General features: G+C 45.9%; 2 non-coding genes across 2 annotated transcripts; one reads left to right on the forward strand and one right to left on the reverse strand.

Moving 5' to 3' along the window:
* Nucleotides 1-399: 399 nt before the first annotated feature.
* LOC128582673 (U6 spliceosomal RNA) lies at nucleotides 400-506 on the reverse strand. The gene has a single exon (XR_008379120.1). It is a non-coding gene; the product is annotated as a U6 spliceosomal RNA (small nuclear RNA).
* A 4,816-nt stretch (nucleotides 507-5,322) lies between these two features.
* Nucleotides 5,323-5,429, forward strand: LOC128582686 (U6 spliceosomal RNA). Its single transcript, XR_008379133.1, has one exon. It is a non-coding gene; the product is annotated as a U6 spliceosomal RNA (small nuclear RNA).
* Nucleotides 5,430-6,363: the final 934 nt, after the last annotated feature.

Here is a 6,363-nt window from a genome sequence, read left to right on the forward strand (position 1 = left end):
ATTCATTTTAAGAATGGTTTAAGTTTTATAAATGGTTGAGGCTTTTTTTAATTAAATACTAAATGTATTTAAATGAGAAAGTATTTTTATTTGGATGATACTACATTATCAATGCAAATAAAACAATACTAAGAAATTAAAAATAAAATGGAAAAATTAGCCACACACCATGCCGTGTGCCTATAGTCTCAGGTATTTGGGAGACCGAGGCAAGAGGATTGCTTAATAATTATAAAGGAAATCACACAAATTTAACAGTTGTATGTGTATTTAGTTGTTTTTTTTTTTTTGGCCGGGGCTGGGTTTGAACCCTCCACCTCCGGCATATGGGACCTGCGCCCTACTCCTTGAGCCACAGGCGCCGCCCTGTATTTAGTTTTTTTTTTTTTTTTTTTTTTTTTAAATATGGAACGCTTCACGAATTTGCGTGTCATCCTTGCGCAGGGGCCATGCTAATCTTCTCTGTATCGTTCCAATTTTAGTATATGTGCTGCCGAAGCGAGCACCCTGTATTTAGTTTTAAAATGAAAAAAAAAAACCTAATGGACGGCACCGTGGCTCAGGCAGTAGGGCGCCAGCCCCATATACCGAGGGTGGCGGGTTCAAACCCGGCCCCAGCCAAACTGCAACAAAAAAATAGCTGGGTGTTGTGGCGGGCACCTGTGGTCCTGGCTACTCTGGAGGCTGAGGCAAGAGAATCGCTTAAGCCCAGGAGCTGGGAGGTTGCTGTGAGCTGTGTGATGCCATGGCACTCTACCGAGGGCCATAAAGTGAGACTCTGTCTCTACAAAAAAAAAAAAAAAAAAAAAGAAATTATAACAGCTACTGCATAATGCTCCAATTTGGGGCCCAGAACATTTAGGGAAGAATTTCTGGGTCCACTACGTAAAATGAATGGCTCATCCAAACGGCATCCCTTTGGAATAGCAGAGCCTTAATTGATTGCATTCACCCACATACAACCAATGTCAGAATTCAGACTGGGCAGAATCTTTTTACCTTATCCTAAGAACAGCAGAATTAATGTCACACATGGGCAGGGATGTCTCTGTAAGGAGTTTACCATAGTGGAGATTAAAGTTTTTCAACTCCATGGATAGGCATCAAAATGATAATTAGGGAGATGATGAAGCCCAGTACTACAAAAAAAAAAAAAAAAGAAAAAGATTGTATTGGATGAATTTGTTGTAATTATGGACAGATTGCCCAGGATCTTGTTTTAATTAGAAAGTAGGCAGGTTGGTGTGGTTGTTCATGCCTGTAATACTAGCACTCCGGGAAGCTCAGGCAGGTGGACTGCTTGAGCTCAGGAATTAAGGCCAGCCTGAGCAAGAGTGAGACTCTGTCTCTACTAAAAAAAAAAAAAAGAAAAAAATGGAAAACTAACTGGGTGTTGTGGCAGGCACCTCCTAGCTACTCAGAAGGCTAAGCAGGAGGATCCCTTAAACCCAGGAGTTTTAGGTTGTGAGCTAGGCACTCTAGCCTGGGGCAACAGAGTGAGACACTATCTCAAAATATAAAATAGGCTAGGTGCCTGTAGCTGAAGCGGCTAAGGCTCCAGTCACATACACCAGAGTTGGCAGGTTCAAATCCAGCCCAGGCCTGCCAAACAACAATGACAACTACAACCAAAAAATAACCTCCCAGCTACTTGGGAGGCTGAGGCAAGAGAATTGCTTAAGCCCAAGAGCAGGAGGTTGCTGTGAGCTGTGATGCCACAGCACTCTACTCAGGGTGAGAGCTTAATAATCTAAGTAAGTGAAATTAAATTAAATTAAATATAGGCCAGTGATGAAAGCTATGAGATGAAAAGATGAAAACATTCCAGTGTGTATAACAGAAGGGAGAATTCTGAGGAAGAAAACAGAAAAAACAAACAAAACACAAAAGAATGGGTGTCCTGATCACTGTGACACAGTGAGCCCACCAGGTGATATGACTTGCTTTTGGGGTAAGGAAGGCCCAGCTCTTCCCCATGCACCTGAATGGGTTCACCCAGGTACAGGCACTGGTCCCCAGCACCTTGGGCTGACCTACCCCTCTGAGGAGGGCCCCTTTCAGTCGAGTGGGATTATTTCTTGGCTGTCCTGGTGAATTGATGGTCACTGGTCTCCCCCACTGTCCTTTTCTTTTTTTCTTTTTTTGAGACAGAGTCTCACTATGTCACTCTCAGTAGAGTGCTGTAGCGTCATAGCTCACAGCAACCTCAAACTCTTGGGCTCAGCGATACTCTTGCCTCAGCCTCCCAAGTAGCTGGAACTATAGGCGCCTGCCACAATGCCCGGCTATGTTTTTGTTACAGTTGTCATTGTTGTTTAGCAGACCCGGGGCCAGGTTCGAACCCATCAGCCACTGAGCTACGGACGCCAAGCCAAGCCATTGTCCTTTTATTGAAGGAAGTCACTCAGTTCCTTCCCCGAGGGCTCTTCCTCCAACACCCAGGACTTCAAGTTTTTACTAGATAGACCTGCGACCAGGTTGTAGGTTGAAGCTTTCTCTCTGTTGTTTTATCACTAACAAATTTAGTTGCCAAGGCAACCAAAAAGCAGTTTAGTCTCTTGACTCCCATCTACCTAAGCTGGCTTCAATGGCAGGGGTTTGGGGTTATAATTTGGTGTTTTGTAAATTCTGTACTATTGAATTCCCATCCACCAAAAAAGCACATTGATGTTGCCATTCAGTGGCTGTTGAGATTCACAATTTCCCTTTCTAGGTCCACTTCTTTCTCTTACTTCTTCCTCCCTGCTTATGTTACAAATGCAGAGAGACCATCAGAGAGAAGGACCAGAGAAGGATGAGGAAGGGTATGGGACATCCATGGAGAGTCAGCAGTTGGGAGTGCTTAGGAGTGATCTTTCGTAGCTTGCTGTACAAAGCCCTCCCCTGCTGATGCCACTGGCCCAAGGTCACACAACTTAGATAGCAGAACTAGACACAAGTTCCAGTGTCAGGAGGGAATAGGAAGGCCATTCAACACAACCTCTCCCCCTGGACACACTGTAACCCTCCTCTTCCAACGTTACCCCACAGGTTTCACTGAGAACATTTATTGTTCCTTTTTGTGCCCAAGGCAGAAAATGCACCCAACTGTTACTGTCCTCAAGATGCTCACAACTCGGGGTGGGGGCAGATATCAGATCTGGATACAGAAACCAGCAGATCAAGCAGGGAGGAACAGAGTCAAGGGAGGCACCGCAACCTTGGGGGGGGCACCTTGGAAGCTGCCAGGAGCCGTGTTTGCTGCTGGGAACACACTGAGGAAGGCTGGGCTGGGGCAAAGCTGGAAGACCAGAGTCTGGAAACTCCTGGCTTTGCGAAACTTTGATTTGCTTTTCAACATTAACAAATCGGTAGATTTCACTTAAAACCTGGACTTGTAGGCCAGGTGAGGTGGCTCACAGCTCTAATCCTAGCACTCTGGGAGGCCAAGGAGGGCAGATAGCTTGAGCTCACGAGTTCAAGACCAGCCTGAGCAAAAGCAAGACCCTGTCTCTACTAAAAATAGAAAAACTGAGGCAAGAGGATTGCTTGAGCCCAAGAGCTGGAGGTTGCTATGAGCTATGACGCCATGGCACTCTACTCAGGATGAAAGCTTGAGACTCTGATTCAAAAACAAAAAAACAAAAAACCTGGAACCTTTTGGAAGAACCTGTGGCTTCTACTGAAAAATTGGAAGATCTCGCAACTCAGGGCCCATAATTCCTTGGGAGACCTTCTCTCTGTGCTAAGTAGCAGTGGCTCCCACCAGACATGAGCCATATTCTGCTCCAATAAGCGCCTGTTACTTATTTTGTGCCTGGACCTGGCAGGCATCTATGTGTAGTCTAATGATACGGTCCCCAACCTCCAGGCCATGGATCAGTACTGATCTGTTAAGAACCAGGCTGCACAGCAGGAGGTGATCAGCAAAGGAATCTTCTTCTTTCTTTTTTTATTTTTATTTTTTTGAGACAGTCTCAGTATGTCACCCTTGGTAGAGTGCTGTGACGTCACAGTTCACAGCAACCTTCAACTCTTGGGCTTAAGTGATTCTCTTGCCTCAGCCTCCCAAGTAGTTGGGACTACAGGCACCTGCCACAACGCCCAGCTATTTTTTTGTTGCAGTTGTTTAGCTGGCCCAGGCTGGGTTCAAATCTGCCATCCTTGGTGTATGTGGCCCGTGCCCTGCCTACTGAGCTACAGGTGCCACCAGAAGCTTTTTCTATATTTACAACCATTCCCCATCCATCACATCACCACCTGAGCCCTGCCTCCAGTCAGAGCAGCAGTGACAGCATTATGTTTCTTTCTTTCTTTTTGTTTTGAGACAGAGCCTCAAGCTCTCACCCCGGGTAGAGTGCTGTAGCATCACAGCTCACAGCAATCTCCAACTCCTGGGCTGAAGCGATTCTCCTGCCTCCACCTCCCAAGTAGCTGGGACTACAGGCACCCACCACAATGCCCAGCTATTTTTTGGTTGCAGCCGTCATTGTTGTTTGGCTGGCCCAGGCTGCATTTGAACCTCCCAGCTCAGGTGTATATGGCTGGCGCCTTAGCCGCTTGAGCCACAGGCGCCGAGCCAGCATTAGGTTTCATAGGAGCTCAAATCCTACTGTAAATTGAAACCGGCCTGGACTGGAGGGATCTGGGTTGCTGCTCCTTATGAGGCTCTAATGCCTGATGATCTGAGAAGGAGCTGAGGTGGTGATGCCAGCGCTGGGGAGCACTGTAAACACAGATTATCATTCATAAATAGATTTGACTGAGACCGAAATAAATCAATTGCTTGCAGACTCATATCAAAACCATCTAGTTTCAGAGGCTGGGTGCAGTGGCTCATGCCTGTAATCCCAGCTCTCTGGGAGGTTGAGGTAGGCAGATTGCTTGAGCTCAGGAGTTTGAGACAAGCCTGAGCAAGACTGGTCTCTAAAAGAAAAAATAGCCGGGTATTGTGGCAGGTGCCTGTAATCCCAGCTACTCGGGAGGCTGAGGCAAGAGACAAGAGAATCACTTGAGCCCAAGATTTTGAGGTTGCTGTGATCTATGATGCCATGGCACTCAACCCTAGGGTGACTGAGTGAGACTCTGTCTCAAAAACAAAACAAAACAAAACAGGCTGGGTGTGGTAGTTCATGCCTGTAATCCTAGCACTCTGGGAGGCCGAGGTTGGTGGATAGCTTTAGCTCACAAGTTTGAGACTAGCATGAGCAAAGTGAGACCCTGTCTCTACTAAAAGTAGAAAAACTGAGGCAAGAGGATCGCTTGAGCCAAGAATTGAAGGATGCTGTGAGCTATGATGCTACAGCACTCAATCCATGGTGACAGCTTAAAACTGTCTTTAAAGTGCTCACTTCGGCAGCACATATACTAAAATTGGAACGATACAGTGAAGATTAGCATGGCCCCTGCGCAAGGATGACACGCAAATTCTTGAAGCGTTCCATATTTTTAGTATAATTGTGATGGATGTGTTATTTAGTTCAGTGTAAGCATTTCACATTGCATATCGAAGCAGTACCCTGAACCCCATAAATGAATCAATGTACAAAGTTATGATTTAATAAAAAACAATTAAAAAAAACTGTCTTTAAAAAATAAATTATAAAAACAAATGAACAGGGCGGCGCCTGTGGTTCAGTGAGTAGGGCGCCAGCCCCATATGCCGAGGGTGGCGGGTTCAAACCCAGCCCCGGCCAAACTGCAACCAAAAAATAGCCGGGCGTTGTGGCGGGCGCCTGTAGTCCCAGCTGCTCGGGAGGCTGAGGCAAGAGAATCGCGTAAGCCCAAGAGTTAGAGGTTGCTGTGAGCCGTGTGACGCCACAGCACTCTACCCGAGGGCGGTACAGTGAGACTCTGTCTCTACAAAAAAAAAAAAAAAAAAAAACAAATGAACATATGTCCTTTTAAAAACTGGAGCTGCAGCTCGGCGCCTGTGGCTCAAGCGGCTAAGGTGCCAGCCACATACACCTGAGCTGGCGGGTTTGAATCCATCCCAGGCCTGCCAAACACCAATGATGCTTGCAACCAAGGAATAGCGGGTGTTGTGGCGGGTGCCTGTAGTCCCAGCTACTTGTGAGGCAGAGGCAGGAGAATTGCTTAAGCCCAGGAGTTGGAGGTTGCTGTGAGCTGTGATGCTACAGCACTCTACCCAGGGCAACAGCTTGAGGCTCTGTCTCAAAAAAAAAAAAACAAAAAAAAACTGCTCCTGCTTTTTAACTTTATGGAGTCTTATTTGTGAATAAAGTTTGAACTATTAAAAAAATTAAAAAAAAAATAAACGAACAAATCCATCTAGGTTCAGGAAAATAAGCTCCGGCCTCCCACTGATTCTGCATTATGGCGAGTTGTATAATTATTTCATTATATGTTACATGTAATGATAAT

This window comes from Nycticebus coucang, chromosome 3 (genome assembly GCF_027406575.1).
Source record: "Nycticebus coucang isolate mNycCou1 chromosome 3, mNycCou1.pri, whole genome shotgun sequence".
Classification (NCBI taxonomy): domain Eukaryota; kingdom Metazoa; phylum Chordata; class Mammalia; order Primates; family Lorisidae; genus Nycticebus; species Nycticebus coucang.